The sequence below is a fragment of the Urocitellus parryii genome, chromosome 10, assembly GCF_045843805.1.
Source record: "Urocitellus parryii isolate mUroPar1 chromosome 10, mUroPar1.hap1, whole genome shotgun sequence".
Classification (NCBI taxonomy): domain Eukaryota; kingdom Metazoa; phylum Chordata; class Mammalia; order Rodentia; family Sciuridae; genus Urocitellus; species Urocitellus parryii.
In genome coordinates, this window is record NC_135540.1 from 92,207,603 (window position 1) to 92,235,515 (window position 27,913).

The 27,913-nt window shown below is 32.8% G+C and overlaps 1 pseudogene; it reads left to right on the forward strand.

Annotated features, from left to right (window-relative positions):
* On the forward strand, positions 1-25,994 carry LOC144257188 (UDP-glucuronosyltransferase 2B4-like; annotated as a pseudogene).
* Positions 25,995-27,913: the final 1,919 nt, after the last annotated feature.

A 27,913-nucleotide genomic window follows, 5' to 3' on the forward strand; every position in this document is an offset into this window, starting at 1 on the left:
ATGAGAAAACTACAAGAATCAAGGTTTGGTATTGTTCTTACAGATGACATTTGTCCCTCTGGTGAGCTGCTGGCTGCAATTCTTCAGAAACTATTTGTGTACACTCTCCACTTCTCTCCTGGTTACGCATTAAAAAGTATAGTTGGAGACTTCTCTTTTCTCTTTCCTATGTGCCTTTCTTATTTTCAGAATTAAGTGATCAAATGACATTCTTTGAGAGGGTAAAAAAATATGTTTTATGTGTTTTGTTTTGATTTTGGGCTTGAATTGTTTAATGCAAAAAATGGAATCAGTTTTACAGTGAGATCCTGGGTGAGTTATTTGTAGTATATAACCCTAAGTTTCCTGAGCCTTTTTGAAGGTGATCTTACAAGAATATAAAGTCAGAGGAATTTCTTTTAATAGTGTGGTGTAATAAAAAAAAATTATCGCTCAAACTCAGAGTACTACAGAAAAATGTACATTGAATTGTCAGAAGCCTATGGCCATGGCTTGTATAAGACATACCAGGAACGTGTATACTCTACACATAGAGTTCTAAGGACTTCTTTAGACAACTGCATACAGATTTTACCATTGCACTATTCATTTTATTTATATTTGAAAAATAAATTTAAACTTCACTAAATGTCTTGATGAACACAGAGAGACTGAGGACTTACATGTGTATTTCTAGTACAACTATACATGTGACACTAAGAAAATTGCTTCCCTTTAGTTCAATTAGATTTGTCATTTAGAAATCATCTTGTCATTTTGCCTAATGAATTCCTTCTCAGTTGTGTGACATTGATTCCATTACATATCAGGTGGCTCTTAATTGTGTTTTCTAGCACTTCCAAAGTCCTTTTGCTACAGGTTTGCAATTCATTCTCTGGAATTCAATTATTAGTCTCGTGTTTAAAACTATCAATCAATTGAAAAAAATGATTGAAGAAGAATTCAATTTCATTTTTCAAACTACTTCAAGTTCTTCATTGAAATTATTTATATTTTTACTGATTTTTTTAAAAAAATAAGTGACAATGGAATGCATTACAATTCTTATTACACTTATATAGCACAATTTTTCTTATCTTTGGTTATATATAAAGTATGCTAACACCAATTTGTGTCTTCATACATGTACTTTGGATAATGATCTCTATCAAATTCCACCATCCTTGCTAATCCCCTGTGCCCTCCCTTTCTCTCCCACCCCTCTACCCTATCTAGAATTCATCTATTCCTTCCATGCTCCCCCTTCTTATTCCACTATGAGTGAGCCTCCTTATATCAGAGAAAACTTTTAGTATTTGTCTTTTGGGGATTGACTAACTTCACTTAGGATTACTTTCTCCAAGGACATACATTTACCTTCAAATGCCATGATTTTATTCTCTTTTATTGCTGAATAAATTTCCATTGTGTATGTATGCCACACTATTTTTATCCATTCATCCATTGAAGGGCATCTAGGTTGGCTCCACAGTTCAGGTATTGTGAATTGTGCTGCTATAAACATTGATGTGCCTGTTTCCCTGTAGTATGCTGTTTTTAAGTTCTTTGGGTATAGTCCAAGAGAGGGATAGTTGGGTCAAATAGTGGTTCCCTTCCCAGATTTCCAAGGAATCTCCATACTGCTTTCCATACTGGCTGTACTAGTTTACAATTGCACCAGCAATGTATGCATGTACCTTTTTCCCCACATCCATGCAAAACACTTATTTTTTTTTTAATTTTTTTTTATTGGTTGTTCACAACATTGCAAAGCTCTTGACATATCATATTTCATACATTAGATTGAAGTGGGTTATGAACTCCCAATTTTTCCCCCAATGCAGATTGCAAAATTACGTCTGTTACACATCCACAATTTTACATAATGCCCTATTAGTAACTGTTGTATTCTGCTACCTTTCCTATCCCCTGCTATCCCCCCTCCCCTTCCCTCACATTTTCTCTCTCTACCCCATCTACTATAATTGATTTCTCTCCTTGTTTATTTTCCCATGCCCCTCACAACCTCTTATATGTAATTTTGTATAGCAATGAGGGTCTCCCTTCATTTCCATGCAATTTCCCTTTTCTTTCCCTTTCCCTCCCATCTCATGTCTCTGTTTAATGTTAATCTTTTCTTCCTGCTCTTCCTCCCTGCTCTGTTCATAATTGCTCTCATTATATCAAAGAAGACATTTGGTATTTGTTTTTTAGGGATTGGCTAGCTTCACTAAGCATAATCTGCTCTAGTGCCATCCATTTCCCTGCAAATTCCATGATTTTTCTCATTTTTTAGTGCTGCCTAATACTCCATGGTGTATAAATGCCACATTTTTTTTTTATGCATTCATCTATTGAAGGGCATCTGGGTTGGTTCCACAGTCTAGCTATTGTGAATTGTTCTGCTATGAACATTGATGTGGCAGTATCCCTGTAGTATGCTCTTTTAAGGTCTTCAGGGAATAGTTGGAGAAGGGCAATAGCTGGGTCAAATTCCATTCCCAGCTTTCCCAGGAATCTCCATACTGCTTTCCAAATTGGCCACACCAATTTACAGTCCGACCAGCAATGTACAAGTGTACCCTTTTCTCCACATCCTCCTCAGCACTTGTTGTTGTTTGACTTCATAATGGCTGCCAATCTTACTGGAGTGAGATGGTATCTTAGGGTGGTTTTGATTTGCATTTCTCTGACTGCTAGTGATGGTGAGCATTTTTTCATGTACTTGTTGATTGATTGTATATCCTCCTCTGGGAAGTGTCTGTTCAGGTCCTTGGCCTATTTGTTGATTGGGTTATTTGTTATCTTATTGTCTAATTTTTTGAGTTCTTTGTATACTCTGGATATTAGGGCTCTATCTGAAGTGTGAGGAGTAAAAATTTGTTCCCATGATGTAGGCTCCCTATTTACCTCTCTGATTGTTTCTCTTGCTGAGAAAAAACTTTTTAGTTTAAATAAGTCCCATTTGTTGATTCTTGTAATTAACTCTTGTGATATGGGTGTCCTATTAAGGAATTTGGAGCCAGACCCCACAATATGTAGATCGGAGCCAACTTTTTCTTCTATCAGACGCAGAGTCTCTGATTTGATATCAAGCTCCTTGATCCATTTTGAGTTAACTTTTGTACATGGCGAGAGAAAGGGATTCAGTTTCATTTTGTTGCATATGGATTTCCAGTTTTCCCAACATCATTTGTTGAAGATGGTATCCTTCCTCCATTGCATGCTTTTAGCCCCTTTATCAAATATAAGATAGTTGTAACTTTGTGGATTAGTCTCTGTGTCCTCTATTCTATACCATTGGTCCACTTGCCTGTTTTGGTACCAGTACCATGCTGGTTTTGTCACTATTGCTCTGTAATATAGTTTGAAATCTGGTTTCGCTATACCGCCTGATTCACACTTCCTGCTTAGAATTGCTTTTTCTATTCTGGGTCTTTTATTTTTCCATATGAATTTCATGATTGCTTTATCTATTTCTACAAGAAATGCCATTGGGATTTTGATTGGCATTGCATTAAACCTATAGAGAACTTTTGATAATATCGCCATTTTGATAATGTTAGTTCTGCCTATCCATGAACAGGGTATATTTTTCCATCTTCTAAGATCTTCTTCTATTTCTCTCTTTAGGGATATGTAGTTTTCATTGTATAAGTCTTTCACCTCTTTTGTTAGGTTGATTCCCAAGTATTTTATTTTATTTTTTTTTTTTGAGGATATTGTGAATGGAGTTGTTGTCCTCATTTCCATTTCAGAGGATTTGTCGCTGATATACAGAAATGCCTTTGATTTATGCGTGTTGATTTTATATCCTGCCACTTTGCTGAATTCATTTATTAGTTATAGTAGTTTCTTTGTAGACCCTTTTGGGTCTTCTAGGTATAGAATCATGTCTTCTGCAAATAGTGATAATTTAAGTTCTTTTTTATTTTTTTTTAATATTTATTTCTTAGTTTTTTGGTGGACACAAAATCTTTGTTTGTATGTGGTGCTGAGGATCGAACCCAGGCCGCACGCATGCCAGGCAAGCGCGCTACCGCTTGAGCCATATCCCCAGCCCTTAAGTTCTTCTTTTCCTATTTTTCTGCCTTTAATTTGTTTAGTCTGTCTAATTGCTCTGGCCAGTGTTTCGATGACTATATTGAATAGAAGTGGTGATAGAGGGCATCCCTGTCTGTACTTTGTTGAATACTTTTTCTGCATCTATTGAGATGATCATATGGTTCTTATTTTTAAGTCTATTGATGTGGTGAATAACATTTATTGATTTCTGTATATTGAACCATCCTTGCATCCCAGGGATGAATCCTACTTGATCATGGTGCACAATTTTTTTGATGTGTTTTTGTATTCGATTTGCCCGAATTTTTATTGAGGATTTTTGCATCTAGGTTCATTAAAGATATTGGTCTGTAGTTTTCTTTCTTTGAGGTGTCTTTTTCTGGTTTTGGAATCAGGATGATGTTGGCCTCATAGAATGAATTTGGAAGAGCTCCCTCTTTTTCTATTTCCTGAAATAACTTGAAAATTATTGGTATTAATTCTTCTTTAAAGGTTTTGTAAAACTCTGCTGTATACCCATCCGGTCCTGGGCTTTTCTTGGTTGGTAGTCTTTTGATTGCTTCTTCAATTTCATCCATTGATATTGGTCTGTTCAAATTGTGTGTATCCTCCTGACTTAGGCTGGGCAAATCATATGACTTAAGAAATTTATCGATGTCTTCACTGTCTTCTATTTTACTGGAATATAGGTTTTCAAAATAATTTCTAATTGTCTTCTGTATTTCTGTAGCATCTGTTGTGATATTGCCTTTTTCATCCCATATGTTAGTAATTTGAGTTCTCCCTCTTCTTCTCTTTGTTAGCATGGCTAAAGGTCTGTCGATCTTATTTATTTTTTCGAAGAACCAACTTTTAGTTTTGTTAATTTTTTCAATAGTTTCTTTGTTTCAATTTCATTGATTTCCGCTCTGATTTTAATTATTTCTTGCCTTCTGCTACATTTGCTGTTGTTTTGGTCTTCCTTTTCTAGGGCTTTGAGATGAAGTGTGAGCTCATTTATTTGTTGTTTTTTTCTTTTTTTGAGGAATGACCTCCAGGCGATGAATTTCCCTCTTAAAACTGCTTTCATTGTGTCCCATAGATTCCGATATGTTGTGTCTGTATTTTCATTTATCTCTAAGAATTTTTTTATTTCCTCCTTCTGTAACCCATTGATCATTCAGTTACATATTGTTCATTTTCCATGTGATGTAGGATTTTTCCTTCCTTCTTTTATCATTGATTTCCAGTTTCATTCCATTATGATCAGATAAAATGCATGGTATTATCTCCATCCCTTTATATTTACTGAGGGTTGCCCTATGGCATAATATATGGTCTATTTTTGAGAAGAATCCATGTGCTGCTGAGAAAAAAAGTATATGCATTTGATGATGGTTGATATATTCTATATATATTGTTGTTAATAGCTGCCATTCTGACTGGAGTGAGATGATATCTTAGAATAGTTCTGATTTGTATTTCTCTGATTGCTATAGATGATGAGCATTTTTTTTATATATTTGTTGATTTATTGTAAATCCTCTTCTGAGATGTGACTGTTCATGTTCTTGGCCCATTTGTTGATTGAGTTGTTTATTTTTTAGGTTATTAGCTTTTTGAATTCTTTATATATCCTAGAGATTAGTGCTCTATCTGATATGTGAGGAGTAATCATTTGCTACCAAAATGTCTATTCACCTCACAGATTATAAGAAATAATCTTGATGAGAAGAAATTCTTAGTTTGATTCCATTCCATTTAGTGATTCTTGGTTTTAATTCTTGTGCTATAGAAGTCTCATTAAGGAAGTTGGGGCCTAATTCTACATGATGAACATTAGTGCCTACTTTTTCTTCTATTAGATGCAGGGTCTGTGTTTTAATTCCTAGGTCCTTGATCCATTTTGAGTTGAGTTTTGTGCATGATAAGGGATAGGAGTTTAATTTCATTTTGTTTAATATGGATTTCCAGTTTTCCAAGCACAATTTTTTGAAGAGGTTATCTTTTCTCCAATGCATGTTTTTGGCACTTTTTTCGAATATAAGATAATTGTAATTTTATGGGTTTGTCTCTGTGTCCTGTATTCTGTACCATTGATCTACCAGTCTGTTTGGTGGAAATCCCATGTTCTTTTTATTACTATTGCTCTGTAGTACAGTCTAAGGTCTGGTATATTGATGCCACCTATTTCACTCTTCTTGCTAAGGACTGTTTTAGCTATTCTGGGTCTCTTATTTTCTGAGATAAATTTCATGATTGCTTTTTCTATTTCTATGAGGAATGCCATGGGGTTTTGATCAGAATTGCATTAAATCTGTGTAATTATTTTGGTAGTATGGTCATTTCTCTAATATTAATTCTGTCTATCCAAGATCAAGGTAGATCTTTCTAACTTTCTAAGGTCTTCTTTGACTTCTCTCTTGAGGATTATGTAGTTTTCCTTGTTTAGAACTTTCATCTCTTTTGTTAAGTTGATTCCCCAGTATCTTATTATTTTTTTTTTTTTTAGGTTATTGTGAATGGGGTAGTTTTCCTCATTTTCTTCTCAGAGGCTTTGTCACTGATATATAGAAATGCCTTTGACTTATGGGTATTGATTTTTATATCCTGTCACTTTTCTGAATTCATTTTCTAGTTCTAGAAATGTTCTGGTTGACCTTTTTGGGTCTTCTATGTCTCGAATTATATCATCACCAAATAGATGTAATTTAAATTCTTCTTTTCCTATACATATCCATTTAATTTCTTTTGTCTGACTAATTGCTCTGGCCAGTGTTTCAAAAACTATGTTGAATAGAAGTGGAGAAAGAGGGCATTCCTTTCTTGTTACAGTTTTTAGAGAGAATGCCTTTAATTTTTCTCCATTTAGAATGATGTTGGCCTGAGGCTTAGCATAGGTAGCATTTAGGATTTTGAGATATCTTCTTGTTATACTTAGTTTTTATTGTGTTTTGAACATGAAAAGGTATTGTATATTGTCAAATGCTTTTTCTGCATCTACTGAGATGATCATATGTTTCTTATCTTTGAGTCTATTGATGTGATGAATTATATATATTGATTTCCAAATGTTGAACAAACCTTGCATCTCTGAGATGAATCCCACTTGATCACGGTGCATAATCTTCTGATATGTTTTTGTATTTGATTTGTGAGATTTTTATTGAGAATTTTTGTATCTATGTTTATTAGATATATTTGAAGGTTTCTTTCATTGATGTGTCTTTGCCTGGTTTGGGGATTAGGGTGATATTGGCAATAATAGAATGAGTTTGGAAGGATTACAGGACCCTAAATGTATAAAATTACAACAGACCCACAACAAGATGCATTACAATGAAAATGCCTAGCATACAGAATAAGGATTACATTTTAAAGGACACAAGAAAAAAGTGTCAGATTACATACAAGGGGAAACCAATTCGGATCTTAGATGGTTTCTCAACCCACACTCTCAATTCTGGAAGGTACTCAGTCAACATATATCAAGCTCTCAAAGAAAATGGATGCCAACCAAAAATTTTATATCCATCAAAACTAAACTTTAGATTTGAAGATAAAATAAAAACCTTCCAAGATAAGCAATAATTAAAATAATTCACAACTAGAAAGCCTAAACAACATTCTCAATAAAATGGGAAAGAAATTTAAAAAGTGAAAACCAGCAAAAGTAGGAACTACACCAAAAGATAAGCCAATCAAAATTGAACCAAAGCCAAATTGAAACTATAAATAATCCAAAATAAATAAGAATATACATCATATCTCAATGATAACACTGAATGTTAATGAATAAGTTGATTTTTATACGTTTGACAAAACAAACAAAGGGAAAGAATAGTCTTATTATGGAATAAATGTGGTTCCAAAAACTGATTATCCACATTTAAATAAAATGCAAATGCTTGGGATGTGGCTATAGCTAAGTGGTGTAGCACTTGCCTTCCACATGTGAGGAATGGGGTTCAATCCTCAGCACTATATAAAAATAAATACAAAAATATTGTTCCCAGGACTGGGATAGAGGCTCAGTGTTAGCATACTCATTTGGCATGTGTGAGGCACTGGGTTTGAGCCTCAGCACCACAAGATAAATTTTTTAAAAAGGTATTGTGTCCATCTACAATTTAAAAAAATGTTTTTTAAAAGATATTGTTTCCATCTACAACTAAAAAATATTTTAAAATATATTTCCTTCTGTAACCTATTCCATGCATAAATATTAAATAAAGTAGTTCAGAAATTTACATGAGAGAGGTTTTAGTATATAAATGAATAACAAAAATGTATAAATATGACCTTGAGGATGGTAACAGATTCTTAGGGTACAAATGCATGGAAAATTTATAATGGAATAATTGGACTTTATCAAACTTAAATGTATCCTACATGAAAGAACATTATAAATAAAATCAAGGGAAAAATTACAAATATTTTTAAATTACATATAAATGTTAATGGATTTATAGCAGGGCTATATAAAATAGATAGGAGCTAACTAATAAGAATAACACCAAATCAACAAAAGACCTTAAAGATATAAAAGATCTTAATAGACATAATTCCAAGAAAAATATGCAAATGGCCAATGGACAACTGAAAAAAGAATTTTACAAATATGGAAAGGAAATTCAGAACAAAACCATATTGAGGTGTCTCACTATATCACCAATGATGTTGTTATAATAAAAATAATAATACAGTGCTAGCAATGATTGAGATATTAAAATACTCAAGCAATGATTATTAGATTAGAAAATTGCTTCAGTAAATAGAGTTAAGAGTTATCCAGATCCTCAATGTTAAATAGAGTTTTTGTAAGACCTAGAAATTTTATTTTAACTTATATGCCAAATAGAAATAAAAATATCCAAATAAAACTAGTACATAAAACATTAATAATTAAGATTATTCATAGTAGCCAAAGTTGGGAAAAACTAGTGTGCAAAAAAACTTAGGAATGAATTAAAAAATGTGACCAATTTTACACCATGAGTTGTGATCTGCCTTTGATAGGGAACACACAAATGTTAATAATGTGCAAAAGAGGTTAAGGTAATAATTTTATAAAGTAGAACCACTTGTTATGGTCCAGGCTATATGGGTAATGACCAAATAGACTCCATTTTATCCTGAGACTCCATATCAAGTAAAAAATACTTCTCCTATGAGAAAGTGCTACTTCTGTACCTATTAATAGTTACCTAACATAATATACTTGGCAACACAAAATAGCAATATATAGTAAATACACAATGTAAAATTCTTCTTTTTGGTTTTCATTTTTCTTGGCAATGTACCTTGTCAGAGCTTGATTGCCTATACATTAGTAACAATTCTCTAATTTGTACTGAACTAGGGTCATTTTGATCCACTTCCCTTCTGCTTTCTTACTGCTATGCCAACCTGAAAAGTCTCATGGGAAATACTAATGCACCCATTGCACTGTCTCACTAACTACCCAATTCAGCTTCTGTACATGCTTGCTTGCAGCTATGTCAACTCAGATATGGTTTTTGTGGTTTTTGCCTTTAAATATTTTAAAATTCTCAGGCTCAGGCTCGGCGCTGTTCCTTGCAGAGACACTAATGAGTCCTATGGGAGGCAGTCACTAGCTGGGCAGCTGAATAAAGACTCTTCAATTTGAACAAAACAGGGACTTGGTATGTTTTTTTCAGTGACCTGTGACCTGCCAAACAACAAACTGAGCTGACTTACACATTCTTTATTTTTTATATAAAAAATATTACTGCAGCCCTGCCTGATTTAAATCAAAAGATTATTTTACATTTCTTAGCAAAGAAGCTGTTATCTGTCACAGAAATGCAGACCTAAAATGCCAATAAAAATACAAGGTACCCTGAGGAGAAGGAGAGGTGGAATTTTATGATCTCTTACAAAACAGGGAGATAAGGATAAATAACCTTTCACCTTAAAATCTGTTTACCAATTAGAACAGGTCAGCATGGTACAGAGGGACCTAGAATTTCCCTGGAAGTTACCATGCACAGTGGGAATTTAAAGATTGGATGGTAGCCTGGTAGCCTGCTGTTTTTCAAAAGTCAAAGAAACACCTGTGAAGACCCTCTGGAAAACTCCCTGGGTCCTCCCCAAAAAAAAACTGGAGAGAAGGAAGGGCATGTCTTTCTCTTGAGAGAACCTGTCATTTTCTCAAAGTGTTACCTTTTCCTGTCCCTTCAATAAACTATGCCTGCTATTCTTAGCAATGTGTCTGAAACACCAAATCAGAGGAGAAACTAAGTTATGTTAAATACCAAAAATAAACATAAATGGCTGGGAATCCAAATCATGCCTAAATAATAACCCTGAATGTTAATGGCCTAAACTCACCAATAAAAAGACATGGAATAGCAGATTGGATCAAAAAAAGAGACCCAACAATATGTTGCCTCCAAGACACTCATCTCATAGGAAAAGACATCTACTGGCTTAAGGTGAAGGGTTGGGAAAATTCATACCACTCACATGGACTTTGGAAGCAGGCAGGGATTTCCATCCTCATATCAAAAAAAAATAAGACTCCAAGGTCAAGTTAATAAAAAGGAATAAAGAAGGACACTACATACTGCTCTAGGGAAAAATAAACCAACAAAACATAACAACTACAAATATATATGCCCCAAACAATGGAGCATCTATGTTCATCAAACAAACTCTTCTCAAGTTCAAGAGTCAAATAGACTACAACACAATAATTTTGGGTAACTTTAACACACCTCTTTCCCCACTGGATATATCCTCCCCCAAAAAAAGCTGAACAAATAAACTATAGAACTCAATAACACAGTAAATAACTTGGACTTAACTGACAAACATAGAATATTTCATCCTTCAACAGTGACTACACTTCTTCTCAGCTGCACATGGGGCCTTCTCTAAAATTGACCATATATTATGCCACAAAGGAACTCTTAGAAAATATAAAAAAAGTAGAGATACTACCCTGCATTCTATAAGATCAAAAATCAGGATGAGAAAGGATTTCCATGGTTGCCTTAGATCACTGACATAACTAATGCCCTGTCATAGCATGAAAAGGAATGAAGGCCTGACACACACTACAACATTGATGAACATTTAGGAAATAATTTAAGTATTGATATCAATCACCAAAACACATAACAATTATTTAAAAGTGTTGAAATCAATCACTAAATTCATATATTATATAATAATTACTTGAAGTGTCTCCATAATAAACATATCTAAAGAGAGAAAAGATTTACTAGATATTATCTAGCAATGAGGCATATAGGATGATTAGAGGTCCAAGGAGGGTTTGGATTTAAAACATTTCCACATTGAATTTTAACTGAGGTTTCCAATTCTGAGATTCTATTCTAAGATTGAACAACTGAATTATACACTTAAAATGGTGGTTTGTATACTATATGAATTATATACAAACAATTATTTTATTTTCATGCAAAAAATTTTAAAGGATACCTAAGAAATGTTGTTTCAACTGTATATCTAATTTAGTTGCTGTCAAGAAATCTATAAGTAAAAGTCACCTCACTTGCCAATGTTCCCTCCATATTCTAAAAATGTGAACATAAGAGAGGTGATCACACATGCAGAATCATAAATTCTTAACTGTAGGAAAGCATTTATATTCATGAAAGAGTCATTAAATTCCAAGCATGAAGTCACCTAACCTTTGATTTTTCAACTTGGAATCCAGATATTCTAAATGTTCACTTGTGTATTTACTTTGATGGGTACAAGTTAACTTTTAACCAAATAATGCTTTTTTTTTTCCTTAGATATCCACAAGAATCTATAGAACTCAATGCAAAAGGAAGCCTTGCATTTCACCAGGATGTCTATGAAAATGACTGCAGTTCTGCTCCTGTTACTGCTGAGTAGTCACTTTGTATCTGAAAGTTGTTGAAATGTGCTGGTGTGGGCAATGGAATACAAACATTTGATCAATATAAAGACAATACTGGAGGAGCTCACACAGATGGGGCATGAGGTGACTGTTTAGAAACCTTCAGGTTCCATTTTTTTGGATGGTGACAAATCATCTGCAATTAAATTTGAGAGCTATCCTTCATCATTGTAAAAAGAAGATATAGATACTTTTTTCTTCTCAATCACTAGTGCATTGATTTATGACATTCAAAAAACCCATTTTGGAAATCTTATTCAATATTTCATGAAATTTTGAGTTAATTTTCTGATTATGTAGAGAATGTATGTAGAAATGTAGTTAAGAACAAGAAAATCATGGCAAAACTACAATAGTCAAGGTTTGATGTTATTCTTTCAGATTCCATTTGTCCCTGTGGTGAGATGCTGGCTGAAATTCTTCAAAAATCATTTGTGTACACTCGCTGCTTCTCTCCTGGTTACATAGTGGAAAAGTGTATTGGGGGACTTCTCTTTTCTTCTTCCTATGCGCCTGTTATATTTTCAAATCCTAAATATCATTTCATCACTTAATCCAAGTGATGAAATGACATTCAATGAATGGGTATAAAAAATATGGTGTACATGCTTTATTTTGATTTTTGATTTGAATCATTTAATTTGAAAAATGGAATCAGTTTTACAGTGAAATACTAGGTAAGGGACTTGTAGTATAAGGTCCTAACTTTTCTGGACGTTTATAAAGGTGAACTTATAACAATATAAAATCAGAAAATTTCTTTAGTAGTTTCATGTAAAAATAAAATCATCTATCAAACTCAGTGTGTTACAGAAAAATATACATTGAAATGTCAGAAACTTCTGGCCATCATTTGTATAAAACACACTAGAAACTTATATATCCTCCACATAGAGCCCAGAGGATTTCTCTAGGCAACTGCATACATTTACCATTGTACTACTCATTTTATTTATCTTTGAAAACTAATTTTAAACTTTACTGTCTTGCTGAACCTAGATATAGAGATTGAGGACTTACACTCATATTTCTATTACAATGATCCATGTAGCACTAAGAAAACTGTTTCCCTTTATTTCAATTAGGTTCTTCATTTAGAAACTGTTTGTCAGTTTGCCTAATAAGTTCCTTCTCCATTGTGTGACATTGTTTCCATCCCATACCAGGAGGCTCTTAATTGTGTTTTCTAGCACTTCCAAATTCCTTCACTAAGTGTTTGCAATTCATTCTCTTTAAGGCGTATAATGTTAAAGCACAAAAATGTAGATTAGCCTTGTGTTTTAAACTATCTGTCAAAGAAAAAAAGGGATGAAAAGTAAAACTAAGCAAAAAAAAATCGATTTCATATTGTTACAATTTCCAGCACTTCTTTCAAAATAATTTTTGTGTAATAAATATTTGCAAGCTCCTAACATGAACCCAAAGGAGGTAGTAGGCACAAAGAACAGAATCATATTTAAACTCCCTTCAGTTCACTTGAAGAACAAGGGTCAGAGTTTTCTCTAAATTATACAAACTAGATGAAAGAATGCTGAAATGTTCTTTTATTAGCATGGAATAAATAATGGGTTACGTAACTCCAATGTTTGCTTACATTTGTGTTAGTTACTTTTTCAACTTTAGATAAAAAACTAAATATTTGCATCTATACTGGCTAGCTTATTTTGATACAATTAATCTTGTAAAGAATTAAGAGATTACAGAGAATATCTACTCCAAAAGCATTATATATATATATATATATATATATATATATATATAATAAGTATAGACTATGTATGCATATTTTCCATACACACATAGTAGCTTTATCAAACTACACACATCTTTTGAAAAAAAAATTGTTCTAATGAGTTATACATGACAATAAAATGCATTTGGATGTATTGTACACAAATGGAGCACAACTTCTTCCTCTAGCCAAATATGATTCAGATTCACACCAATACTATAATAATACATGTACACAGGGTAATAATATCCGTCTCATTCTATCAACTTTCCCATCCCCATAGCCGCTGCTCTCCCTCATACCTCTCTGCACAATACAAAGTTCCTTCATTTTTCCATTCCCACCATTGAGGATTAGCATCTGCCTATCAGAGACAACATTTGGCATTTGTTTTTTTGAGTTTGACTTATTTACCTTGGCATCCATCAATTTACTTGCAAATGCCATAATTTTATTCTTCCTCAATACTAATTAATATTCCATGTATATTTGTACATTATTTTCTTTATTGATTTATCTGTTGAAGGGCATCTAGGTTGGTTTCATAGTTTAGTTATTGTGAGTTGAGGGGCTATGAACATTGATGTGACTGCATCATTGTAGTATGCTGATTATATGTCTTTGGGGTATGTCTAAGGAGTGGGATAACTGAGTCAAATGGTGTTTCCATCTCAAAATTTCTGAGGAATCTCCATATTGATTTTCATAAAGGTTGCACCAATTTGTAGTTTCACCAGCAATAAATGGGTGTACATTTCCCCCCACATTCTCAACAACATTTATTGCAGCTTGTATTCTTGATAATCACCATTTTGGCTGAGGTGAGATGAAATGTTAGAGTAGTCTTGATTTGCATTTCTCTAATTGCTAAAGATGATGAACATTTTTTCATATGTTTGTTGATCAATTATATATCTTTTTCTGTGAAGTGTCTGTTCAGTTCCTTGGCACATTTATTGATTGGTTTATTTGTTTTTTTTTTTTTTTAGTTTTTTTAGTTCAGGTTTTTGGTTCCCTATATATCCTGGAGATTAGTGCTTCATCTGTGGCACAAAACTACATACACTTTTAAAGATATATTTCTTCATTATTGAAAGTTCTTTCTGACACCAGGCATATTCCTATCTGCACAACAACTTCCCAATTTTTTATAGATTTAATCTTCTATTTCCTGTTCAGGATGACCCACTACATTGACAGAGACAATGGCCAAAGCAGATATCTGGCTTATTCACACCTACTGGGATTTGGAATTTCCTCACCCAACCCTACCAAATGTAGATATTGTTGAAGGATTCCACTGCAGACCTGCCAAACCTCTGCCTGAGGTAAAATTGTTTCCATTTAGTTGGTTCTGTCATTGTTTCATTTCCACCAGAAATTATTCTTTCTTCCTCACTCAGAATGCTTAATCACATTTACAGTATGACAGAAAATGGAGCAAAGAGAAATCTTTCACATCGATACCATCACAAATATGTGAATTTTATCTTTGTTTCAGAAGAAGATCTTTCAAGGATAGGGTGAGTTAAATGTAGAAATTCATTATTCAACACATAAAAAAAAATACCAGTCATTCTCTGAAAGAATATTGACAAGGGACTAGGAAGTACCACAGGAAAGAGCTGAATATGCAGAGAAACAAGGTAACACAATCTCTGCCCCAAACACCTTCCATTCCGCACTGAAATGTAGACTGTGCACAAGAATGAGAAATTGTTTGGGAAATGTTATGATAAGGAAAGACCAGAAGAGTTTCTTGTCTACCCCAAGTCTATAGGGGGCCTCAAGAATACTCCCTGAGAGATCATGGGTCTCCATAGCATAACTGCTGAACAACAAGAATAGAAAAAATATATGTTGCACATGTAACATGGAGTGCAAATTGTGGATTTCTAATGAATACTTATTAATTTGTCATACTTGTATTTTTAGGCTGTCCTGAGTTTATAATTATGAACAGATCTACGTTTATAGAATTTTATATCTTAAAACAAAGCAAAAAATTAATGTATCTTAAATTAATATCACACCTTTATAATACAGTTGGAAAGCAAGCATTTTTTACTACATCATTATGTTATCATTTAAGAGGCTTTATGGCTACATCTTTTTTTTTTCAAATGGCAAAAATTATTTCTATATTTCAATGAGAAAAATTGTGCAATGTTTTAAGTAGAAAATCATATGAGATGTCTGTGAATCTAGTTATGCTTAATGTTTGCTGATAATTGGCCTGGGAGCTCTCCTTCCCTCCTGTTTGGTGAAAGAAAGGAGTCTCATGGCATCTCTCCCCCTTCCCTAGCTACTTGCCTACCTGAAGGTCATAGGCTGCATCCACAGTACCTCTGCTGTTTTCATTCATGGATGCGTTTATAAACAAAGTTTTAGTTTGAACCATGCATCAAGGCTGTTGAGCTGCATGAAGGTATAGATTAATGCTACAGATATCAACACACCCTTCCACTGTGGCACAGCACTCTCTTAGAGCAGTTCACCTTTTCTCCTGCCCAGGTGCAGCCAAGTAGTCTGCACGATTTTGCTTTTTGCAAAAGGCTTTCAATTAATCCTTCCTGTACATGTTATTTACTTATTTATTTTTTGGTGTGGGGTATATGCATGAGTTTTTCTAGAAGTAACAGGTAGAAGTGACAGGGAGAAGGCCTGGCATGGATGTAGATTTCCTGGATATTACCAATTGCTCTATTGTGGTATTTTTTTTTTTACTATTATTATATGAGTTCTTTTTTATTATTTTTATTAGCTACATTTTAGTAGAAGCATAAAATCTGATCTCATTCAAAATTTAAAATCCAATATGGTCACCCCTCATTCCACAAACAGTGAAACAGTCTGAACTGCCAAATACTTGGGTAAAATATTTGTCCATTTAGATTAAGGGATAATAACAGTATCAATAGAAAAGTTAAGATAACAGATAAAAGAGGACAAGAAAGAGGATGATTAGCAGACTAATCATAATATTTAATAAAGGCTGTTGTGGTAATGAAGCTTCATAAATAAGATTCATATCCACATCAGTGTTTGTCAGACCTATATGAATTCTTATAGCTCCAATGTGCTTTTTCACCATACACTATTACATCCTCATAAATTTGTATATATTTGGAAGAATCATATATTTGGAAATATAGCGAAAATCAGAAAAAAAGTACACATTTTCTAAATTTTTGAATGTTTTAAATAGCTAGAAGAAAGGGTTTAAAATGTTCCCAGCAAAAAAAATTGATAAATGATTAAGATGGCAGAGGTGCTAATTACTTTGATATGATCATTTAGCTTTATATACATGTGTTGAATTATCACATAAATCTCCAAAACATGTACAACTATTATGGGAAAGTAAAAATTTTATGAAGTATCACACACACACACACACACACACACACACAAATTCCTTGCTCTATTTGATTCATCACTTTGGAAATTATACAACAAAAATGTTATGCTACAATCATATTTATAGCATTTATTTATTTAAAAAAATTGGAAATCATTTAGATATACAACATGAAGGATTGATGTAAAATATGTACTTTTTTCATGTTATACAATTACAATGATTTTTATCCAAGAATACTCAACTTCAGATATTTTGGGAAAATAAGGGATATACATTAAATAAGATTGTTATTTTCTTGGAGGATGAAAAGGCATATATAATATGTGCCTAAATATTTATAAATATGTTCCATATATATGCACTGAGTTGTAAGAATATAAAACAAAACACCACAAAACATGCAAATTTATATGTATTTGTTATCTAAGTATGGAACCCAGTCCCTCATAATTACTAAGCAAATGCTGGAACACTGAACTCTATCTCTAGACCTTCAAACACACATAAATTAAGTAAATTGAAATTTTAAACATCAAGTAGTTTATTGGTAAGATAATTTCTGTTTATTATACTATTCCATTTTTATAATAAAATTTTAAAATTTGATTTCAAAGGTTGTTGTAAAATAAGAAGGACCAGTCTTCTCAGTGTTTAATCTATTACCCGAGGATGTTACAGTTAATCATATAAGTATGCACAAAATTTAAAAAAATGAATGAATGAATAAATAAATAGAAGATAATAGGCATATTTCCCATAATAGGGATGAAGAAGTATTTAAGAAGAGGATCAGTGAGATTAAATAGCAAATAAAATTGGCTACATTACTAAAAGTCATCTGAACACATGAACTATCTGGATATATCGTGTGAGTCAAAGGAATAATGTATTCATCATGAAGAAGACATAGTCAAGTTAAAATTATAATTTTAAACAATGCTGAAGACAATATGGGACCTGTAACAAATATGAAGTTATTTCATGTTGTTGCTTATGATGATTTTTTTTTCAAACAAAGCCTAACCAGTGGTTATAAAATGAAATATACTATGTGGTTTTTGAGAATGTGAATATTATTTCACACATGAAAACAGAAAACAGTGACTTGAAAACAGAAACAATAAGAAAAGTGTGGAAATTGACAAGATTTCAAAAAACTTTTGGATCTCTTTTTTATTTATGAATGAGGGACTTTATTGAACAAGATGCAATTATTCTTATATAGAATATATAAGGCAAAGGATCAGAAACCACCTGTTAGGATAATTCCAGGAGAATTTCAGGAAGCATGTATTTTTTTTTCTTCAGAAATTTCAAAACACTGAAGTGAGTTATTCAATAGTGTCACCAAATCTCTACTGGAGAATGGCCTGGTAGAATTCTCCCACTTCTATAAATTTCCTGCCAAACCCAGTAGGTGACATAAAATCTGTCACAGTTTGGTATACACAGAATATTCTACAGGGACTTAAATTTTGCAGTATGATTTCATGTCATAATATGTACAGAAATATGTTCATCAAACATGTAGCTAAACATATAAACTATTAGGGAATAAACATGAATCTTAACAATAAAGAATGATTTAGAGGTACAATTTGCAATATTCTGATGAAATTAATAAGTGATTTGAGAGCAAAGAAAAAGATATGTAAGGATTTTCTTCAATTTATCCTATTTTTTCTTTATATGTGTAGAGAAATAAAGGAGCAATGAACACACCATACTTCACCACACAATCATCACCACTGCATTGTGGTATATCAAAAGTATTTTGTGAATCAGAATCTTGTACCAGTTTAGTAATAAATGATTTTAAGTAATATCAGAACAGTTTAACCAAAAAATTTTACATAAAGTTTACAATTCACTTTTAACAAAAAATTGTCTCCCTTGGCCTGGGAAGGAATTTCTAACTCTCAGAGGTGTGGGCTGGCTGGACATAAAAAGCTAGAAAAGTAATATCAAGAAGTAAATACAAAAGATGCAGAAAAAAATATTTTTCAAAAGTGGGACATTGACAAGTGAAAGAGACTTGATGGGTCTGATCCTAACAAAGGGAAAAGCCCGAAAATGTTTTATTTTTAGTGAAACACACCAAAGCAGTTTATTTCTTCAGAGGCTTCTTCAAGGTAAAACAAGAAGCAAGAAGCTGTTCAAGCTGGCTCAGACATGCCCACGGTTCATTTGCAGAATATTTGGCACATGATCTGCAATGATTATGCAGTGAAATTTGTCATTCACAATGTTGAGACCTTGGTGATGGCATAGACATCAATATCACAACCACAGAAATAGAAGCATTCAGCTTCTGAAGGTGGGGATACTTTAGAGAGCCAAGAGCCAGATAAGTATCTGGGAAGTCAGGATATTGTTCTCTATGGACCAATTCAGGAGGATGGATGGAGGCAAATATGGTAGTTTTGCTTGGTGAGTTGTAGCCACATAATGAAGGAAACCAGAATTAAAAATTCCTCGAGGATGGACACATGAACCAATCCAATTTACAGGTTAGAGTAATATAAAAAGATGTACTATAACATTCAATTATAACAAAATCTACCTACAATCTCTTAATCTTATTAAGAAATTAAGTGAGTAAGGTTATTCTTGACAAAATGTGTCTCAACTGTTTTGGATTTATAGAATTGTTTACATCAGTTCAAATGGAATGGGAATTAACTGCATAGTGCTTTGTGAATTTGCCTTCTGAATCTTTTTGTTAGGAGTATCAAATAAGAATTCCAATCTCCACTTAAGGCTGGGAAGTCAAATCAGGCATCAGACTTTACCTTTAATACTCTTAGATTTTGATAAATTCCTCTTTACCTGTAGTCCCTAGGATAATTTAAGGTTCCTGGACCTGATAAGAAATACCTTGTTTTTCAATGCAGATAGGAGGGAATCCTAGAATTCATGACTATTTTGTCACCAAAGTATATCTTGTGTTTATTAACAAAACCAAATACATATGTTAGTGCCCCATGTCAAAATTACAAAAATGCATGGTTCCTTTCTCTAATTAGTGTTTCAGTGGTTAATTTTAGTTTGAAATGGGCTAGTATGTAATTAATACATACCACATTACAGTATATATCAAGTTATCAAGACAAATATTTTCAAACACTCTTTTGGGAAGATACAATGACACCAGCAAAATCAGGTATCATCTCAAGGTATTTCCTTGTTAACCCTATGTGACTGTTTAATATATACAGAAAAAAATATATAGGCTAAAAAAATACTTAATGCTGGTTGTTCAGAAACACAGTTTTTTTCATTAAACCAATGTCAATGCAATCTTTTTAAACAAAGATTTATTCAAGTCATGTGTGCATGAAGCCTGTTTGGGTTTCTTTACTTCTCTATATTCTAAATGTTTGGTTAGATCTACTTTCTACACATGTTGATTTAACTCTAAGTCAATATGAATAGAAATCTCTACAGGGATTTTATAAATTTAATAATGAATACCATCTTGTACTTAGGAAATATCATATAAACATATCACATACTTACATAAATAAAAAAAAACTGAATGACATATCTTTACAGACCCTATGAACTGCATTCTAAAATTTTGGCCATAAATCAGGTAACACTCTAATACAAAACTCAATGATTCAACTGTTTTTGATAAAAATACAACAATTTGAAATGACCTGCACAATACAAAGATTTTTTTAACTAATGCTTATGAAGAAGGATTTTAACATTTTCTTTTCTCCTCACATAGAGAGTCTCTCTTATGGAGGCTGAATAGGCTAAGGAGACAGATATCTTGTGGTGCTCAGAATGTCTTCTAAGCATATCTGAGTGTACGATATAGTAATTTTAATTCTTTCTTATATTTTAAAGTTTTTCTCATTAGTTAAATAAAAATAAAATTATTAAAATGCATTTTGACACATCATACATAAAAGGAGTGTAGCTTCTTATTATCACCTATCACATAATCACACATGTACACAGGGTAATAATATTTGATTCATTATATTATTCTTCCTACCCACATACTGCCTCCTTTCCCTTCAATTCTCTATTCATAATCCAAAGAAACTCTATTTTTCTCTATAATCCACCCTGTAATGTGAATTAGCAACCACATATCAGAGAAAACATCCACCTTTGGTTTTTTAGATTGGTTTATTTCACTTATCATGATATTCTCTAGCTCCATATATATGTGTGCAAATTCCATAATTTAATTTTTCTTTAGTGTTGAGTAACATTCCAGTGTGTTTATGTCCTATATTTTCTTTGTCTATTCATCTATTGAAGGGCATCTAGTTTAGTTCTATAGTTTGGCTATTGTGAATTGAGCTGCACTGATATGGCTTTATCACAGTAGTATGCTGATTTTAAGTTCTTTGGGTGTATGCCAAGGAAAAGCATAGCTGGGTTAAATGGCAATTGCATTCTAATTATTGTGAGGAAGCTCCACATTGTTTTCCATAATGGTTGCACCAATTTGCACTCCCACCAGCAATGTACCTGTTACCCCACGTCTTTGTCAATATTTATTTTTGTTATTCTTGATAGCTTTCATTTTTATTAAACCAAGATTAAATTATTTTATTTCCAATAATATTTATTTTCTGTTAAATCTCCACTAGTTGACTTAGGGGATCCTGAGTTGCTTGAGAGCTCTCAGTTGGGTCAGAAGAACAAGTGACTAGAGGAACAGTGAAGCTGAAGCAGGAACTGAAAAGTTGGCTTAGGGCACAGAGTGAGAGAACTACTAGGATCTTGAAAGGAAGCACATCAAAGGGAGTGAAGACACTAGGGGAACTATGAAGGTGTTAAAAACAATAAGAGGAGGGAGGGAGTGGTGATGAAAAGAAAGAGAAAGGTCTTATGGGAGCCAATTTGGGTGATTATAAGTTTTGAAGAGGAACTTGCACACACATAACCACAACAGCACTATTGGCAAAAGTGAAGTCTTGGAGGCAAAGTAAGTGTCTAAGAAGGATATACAGATAGGCTATTTGTAATATATGTATATCTTATATAACTTACATTCCTGGAACATTACTTACCCTATAATATGTAGGAAATAGTGGAACTGTGCCACAACCCAGATGAAACTTACTTACACTACACTGTAAAAAAAATCCAGTAAAGGGGGGCTGAGGCTATAGCTCAGCAGTAGAGTGAAGCCCTGGGGTTTGATCATCAGCACCACATACAAATGAATATGGAGAATAAAGATATTTTTTTAAAAAATCCACTAAAGGGACTAGGGTTGTGGCACAGTGGTGGACCTCTATCCTTGCACATGTGATTCACTGGGTTCAATCCTCAGCACCATATGAAAATAAATAAAGGAATTGTGTTCATCTACAACTAAAAACAACAACAAAAATATATTGAAGAAACAACAACAACAAAAACATTCCATACATATTAAGTATCTAGACTACACAAATTCAGAGAAACAGAATGTAGAAGTATTGGTAGTAAAAGATCAGAGTGAGTAAAAATAATTGTGTCCAATTTATATAATTTCTTGGTTTAGCAAAGTAATAGTGTTCTAGAAATGTTGGCATTAGGATATGTGTATGTATAGCATTATTGAACTATGTACCTCAAAAAAGGTTAAAATTATATATTTATGTTATGTATATATAAACTTCATTTTTTTAAAAGCCACTAATTTAGTATCTCCTGAACATATTTTGTCTCTCCTTATTTGAATAAATCTTTGCTTTGTTGTTAGATTTGGGATAGAGCAAATTCTTTCCTTCACAGGAAATGGAAGACTTTGTCCAGAGCTCAGGAGAGAATGGTGTTGTCATTTTTTTCAATTGGGTCAATGATTGGAAACTTGATGAAAGAGAGGGCCAAAATAATTGCATTAACTCTTGCCCAGATTCCTGAAAAGGTTAGATAATGGTATAGAACAGTGGAAAGAGTCTGTTTAACTCTGTAAAGGGTCTTATAAATGATTTTCCTTGCAAAAGATGCACACTTGTGATATGTATAATTTGTCTCAGTATTCATTTTTAAAACAAAATATATAGAACAACTGTTAAAATAGTGCAGAGATTATTTCTGATTTTAAAAAGTCAGTATTAACATTATGCTAAAGCACAAATATATTCATAGATTCAGTGTGAATATAATATTATATTAGTATGACAGATATCCCAAAATACCAAATTCTGCCCTGCCTTGTCCTCTTTTTCCATGCAGGACCCCTGAGAACAATGAAGATACCAAAGAAGTTAAGTTTGAATGAGCACCAACACAATGACAATAAGTAGGTCTTAAAAAGTCAAAATGCATCACAGATTGCCATCTTCCTACATAATCTTGGCCATAATAAATGGGATGGACTCAAACTAAAAGGTTTCTTCTCAGCAAAATAAACAATCTGTGAGGTGAATAGAGAGCCTACATCTTGGTGGCAAATCTTTACCCCTCACACATCAGATAGAGCACTAGTCACTAGGGTATATAAAGAACTCAAAAAGCTAGACACCCAAACAAACAAACAAACAAACAAACAAAAAACCCTAATAACCCAATCAATAAGTGGGCCAAGGACCTGAAGACACACTTCTTAGAAGATGACGTACTATCAATAGACATACATAGGAAAAAATGTTCAGCATCACTAGCAATTAGAGAAATGCAAATCAAAACCACTCTAAGATTTCATATCATGCCAGTCAGAATAGCAGCTATCATAAAGACAAACAACAATAAGTGTTGGCAAGGATGTGGGGAAAAAGATACACTCATACAATGCTGGTGGGACTGCAAATTGGTGCAGCCAATATGAAAAGCAGTATGGAGATTTCTTGGAAAATTGGGAATAGAACCACCATTTGATTCACCTATCCCTCTCCTCTGTCTATACCCAAAGGACTTAAAAACAGCATACTACAGGGACACAGCCACATCAATGTTTATAGCGACAGAATTCACAATAGCAAAATTGTGTAACCAAGCTAGATGCCCTTCAATAGATAAATGGTTACAAAAAATGTGGGATATGTGCACAATGGAGTATTACTCAGCAATAAAAGAGAATAAAATCATGGCATTTGCAGATAAATGGATGGAGTTAGAGAAGATAAGGCTAAGTGAAGTAAGCCAATCCCCAAAATCCAAATGCCAAATGTTTTCTTTTAGATAAGAAATCTGATTCATAGTAGAAGAGGGAGAGGGAACATGGGAGGAATAGATGAACTCTAGATAGGGCAAAGGGGTGGGAGGGAAAGGAAGTAACTAATGATGGTTCAATGTGATGATCATTATTATCCAAAGTCCATGTATGAAGAAACTAGTTGGTGTCAGTATACTATGTATACAACAAGAGATATGAAAAATTGAACTTTATATATGTAATAAGAATTGTAATGCATTCCACTGTTATATATAAATATAAATTAAAAAATAAGTTTTAAAAATAATAATAAAAATAAGAAAAAAATTGTAACATTAAATTTAAAAGTTGATAAGCACTATAAATATAGATTAATAAATGGGGGAGCCCATTAGAAATTTTTAATGATTTTTGTTTTTCAATAGAATTATTAAAACTATTAATATTTAAATACATGTATATCACATTGATATAACCATTACCTTGTCAAATATTTATGAACCCTGGAGATCGTATATCAGCAAACATTGTTAAATATAAAAATATGTACATAAAAATGTCCTTTATTTAAATCACCATTTAAGCTGTTCAGATTATCATATCTTTTTTCTATTTTTCAATTCATTATCTGATGTATCAGAAACATTAGGCTATGAAATTTCATACTCTCTTCCATATTTTAACCTGCTATATTTTGAAATTGTCTCAATGAATAAGAGGTCTGCTCTACCTTAACAGATTTTATGGAGATTTGATGGTAAGAAACCAGATACATTAAGACTCAACATTGGACTGTATAAGTGGATTCCCGAAGATGACCTCCTTGGTAAGATTTGGGAAATGAATCATGAAAATATATTTTAAAAAAACTTAATCATAAAGATAATAGTTGAGTCATTCATAATTGTATTAGAAATATTAATGAAAAAGTCATTAATTACCTAAGTTCTTTATATTTACTCTCTTTTCAGGGAAAATGGAGATTGACCAACTCTTCACATTTTATTTTACATGGCATAATAAATTATCTATATTTCAGTTGTAATTACCTCTCTCAGTGAATTTTTTTTATCAATTTCTGCATTGTGTCTTTTTCTTCTATTTCTGCAATTTTACACCTATACTTTGACATACAACAGAGCTATTTGAAATGCCATAAAATAAGGTCCCTCTCCTTTCTTACAATGTTCTCTGCATTTTCCATTATAAAAAAAACTGTGAACTCTACTTCAATTCATGATGAAGTGTCATCAGTCCTACTTCTGATTCCAGCACCACAACTACCCTACTGTCTGCTGCCTTGGACAATGCATAGCTGACTCAAAGGTGTCACAATTTCTTTAATTATACACATTCTCATTCTTCCACTTTTAAACTACACATGATATTGCTACTACCCAGAGTATTCTCTTTCTTTTTATTTACATGGCAACCTTGGTTCCACTTTAAAGTCTCAATTCACATACTTCCATGTAGCCTTCATAATTTCAGTGCACTTTCATTGTTATAATAATCTGCTATCTAGAAAATAATTCATCTCCAATGGCTCATGTTGTGCATTTCTTATCTTATTTAGAACTCAAAATTGGGAGACTGTCTTAATTTCTTTTAATCATAGGTCATCCAAAAACCAGAGCTTTTTAAAACTCCTGGTGGAACCAATGGCATCTATGAGGCCATCTATCATGGGATCCCTATGGTTGGCATTCCATTGTTTGTGGATTAACCTGATAATATTTCTCACATGAAGATCAAGAGAGCAGCTATTAGATTGGATTTTAACACAATGACAAGTACTGATTTGCTCAAAGCATTGAAAATAGTCATCAAAGTCCCTTTCTGAGTATAACAATTTTTTTCACTTAGATATATGTATAGACAGATTCCCTTGACAGTAAAAATAGATTTTCTCCTATTTTTATTCTAATTTTCAAACATGAATTGATTTATACAACGTGATGTGTGCTTTTACTAAATCAGGACTTTCAAAAATGAAAATCAAACTGATGCAGTGACTATGTGACTTCTTATTATTCAGTCAATGTGAAGCTAAAAATATATATTCTGTGTAGCTAAATGTAAACAGAACACATGGAAAATAAACAAATTTGAAGAAATATTAGATAATATTTCAAAACTTCAAATTTCTGAAATTATTTATCCTTTTATATATTGTAACCATTATTATGCAGAGTAGAAAACTTGATTCATGGATAATATATATAATGGCAAATCCAGTTCATTTTCATTTACTTCATTTAAATACTTATTTATAACTTCTATAATAACCAACTTTTAAACTCCTCTTTTCTATATCTTTATTAGATACACATGAAGAGTTGTACCCTACAGTCACCTGGCTTGGCACAGAACAATTGGACTTCTTCCTGCTAACTAACTTCCGGTTAGTACTTATTGTCCAACATCTCTATTCCTACACCCTCCTAACCTACCTAGCTTCTGGTTAGCATAATGCTAAACTTACTTCCATGAAATCAACTTTTGTTAATTTTACACATGAAGGAGACACACAGTACTCTCTCTTATGGTTTAGTTTATATTGTTTTACATGATGTTCACCAGTTCCTTTCTAATTCCTGCAAGCATAGGATTTCATTCCATTTTTATGGATGAATAATAATTCACTGCATATATATTTCACTTTTGTTATCTAAAAATGAATATGTTACTTGATTTCATATCCTGGCTAATGTTGGGAGAGCTGCAATAACATGGGGGTACAGGTATCTTTTTGATATAGTACTGATGTCTTTTTCTTTAATCCTTTTTATTCCTTACTGGAAAAGTTGAGCTCCAGGGGAGATGTATTTTTAGTTTCTCAAGAAACTTCTTTTCCAGGGTGGTTGTTCTAATTTACATTCTAGCAGTGGTCTGTAAGTATGCCTCTTACTCTGCACCCTTGCCAACATTTTTCTTTTTCTTTTTTTTTTTTTTTGACTATAGCCTTTGTCATGTATATTTGATTATTTCTTGTGGTTGTTTTCATTTGCATTTTTTTCAGGATTAGTGATGGGCAGGATCTTTGCATATACTTGTTGCCCATTTCTCTTTTGTGAAAAATGGAAATTCAGATTATTTATTCATTTTTAAGCATTTTTTCCTCTAGAGATTATAGAATTCCTCATAATATCAATATGATTTCTCAAAATCTCAGACTTGTTCAACTTTAGTTTGGAGAATTGTGTACATTTAACTGTCTTGGAGAAAGCACTCAATAATTACAATTGTGTAAAAAGTCTAACATTTCCCCTTGGTTCTGAGAGGCCATATTGCTGCTGTCTTTTAGTAGATATCCAACGTCAGCATCACTTCTCTCCTGAGCATCTGGAAAGATGTTTCCCTTCTTCCAGCTAAGTCACTTTGCAGTAGAATGTCTCTGGCATTAGAAACATAATGATTCCTATCTGCTTTCTACAGTTAAGCTATGGAAGAAAATATGTGATGTCATTAGTTCATTATTATTTCCTCTTAATCCTTCAAATAAATTCACCCGGTGGCCCACTCTCATAATCATACTTTAAAAGTAAATACTAGGTCTCAATTTTATGTTGTGGTAATATAGAACAGGAACAGGAAAAAATGCTGAATTTTGCTCTCTCCTCAAACAGAATACAATGTTACCTATATTTGTTACAGTTATGTTATGAAATGTAATGAGTTTTTGTAGACAGTTTGCAATTATGTTACTGTTCTATAACCTGTAATTATGAAGAGTTTGTCTAATTTTTATCTTTCTTCAGT